Source organism: Physeter macrocephalus, chromosome 11 (assembly GCF_002837175.3).
Source record: "Physeter macrocephalus isolate SW-GA chromosome 11, ASM283717v5, whole genome shotgun sequence".
Classification (NCBI taxonomy): domain Eukaryota; kingdom Metazoa; phylum Chordata; class Mammalia; order Artiodactyla; family Physeteridae; genus Physeter; species Physeter macrocephalus.
In genome coordinates, this window is record NC_041224.1 from 119,132,323 (window position 1) to 119,133,450 (window position 1,128).

The following is a 1,128-nucleotide window of genomic DNA, read 5'->3' on the forward strand; positions in this document are numbered from 1 at the left end:
GTGTGGGTTTATCACTGGGCTTTCTATCCTGTTCCATTGATCTATATTTCTGTTTTTGTGCCAGTACCATACTGTCTTGATTACTGTAGCTTTGTAGTATAGTCTGAAGTCAGGGAGCCTGATTCCTCCACCTCCGTTTTTCTTTCTCAAGATTGCTTTGGCTATTCGGGGTCCTTTGTGTTTCCATACAAATTGTGAAATTTTTTGTTCTAGTTCTGTGACAAATGCCATTGGTTGTTTGATAGGGATTGCATTAAATCTGTAGTTTGCTTTAGGTAGTATAGTCGTTTTCACAATGTTGATTCTTCCAATCCAAGCACATGGTATATGTCTCCATCTGTTTGTATCATCTTTAATTTCTTTCATCAGTGTCTTATAGTTTTCTGCATACAGGTCTTTTGTCTCCTTAGGTAGGTTTATTCCTAGGTATTTTGTTCTTTTTGTTGCTATGGTAAATGGGAGTGTTTCCTTAATTTCTCTTTCAGATGTTTCATCATTAATGTATAGGAATGCAAGAGTTTCTGTGCATTAATTTTGTATCCTGCTACTTTACCAACTGCATTGATTAGCTCTAGTAGTTTTCTGGTAGCATCTTTAGGATTCTCTATGTATAGTTTCATGTCAGATGCAAACAGTGACAGCTTTACTTCTTTTCTGATTTGGATTCCTTTCATTTCTTTTTCTTCTCTGATTGCTGTGGCTGAAAGTTCCAAAACTATGTTGAATAATAGTGGTGAGAGTGGGTGTCCTTATCTTGGTCCTGATCTTAGAGGAACTGGTTTCAGTTTTTCATCATTGAGAACAATGTTGGCTGTTTTCATATATGGTTCTTATTATGTTGAGGTAAGTCCCCTCTATGCCTACTTTCTGGAGTGGTTTTATCATAAATGGGTATTGAATTTTGTTGAATTTTGTCAAAAGCTTTTGTCGAATTTTTTCGAAAGCATTTCCTGCATCTATTGAGATGATCATATGGTTTTTATCCTTCAGTTTGTTAATATGGTGTATCACATTGATTTGCATATATTGAAGAATCCTTGCATTCCTGGGATAAACCCCACTTGATCATGGTGTATGATCCTTTTAATGTGCTGTTGGATTCTGTTTCCTAGTATTTTGTTGAGGATT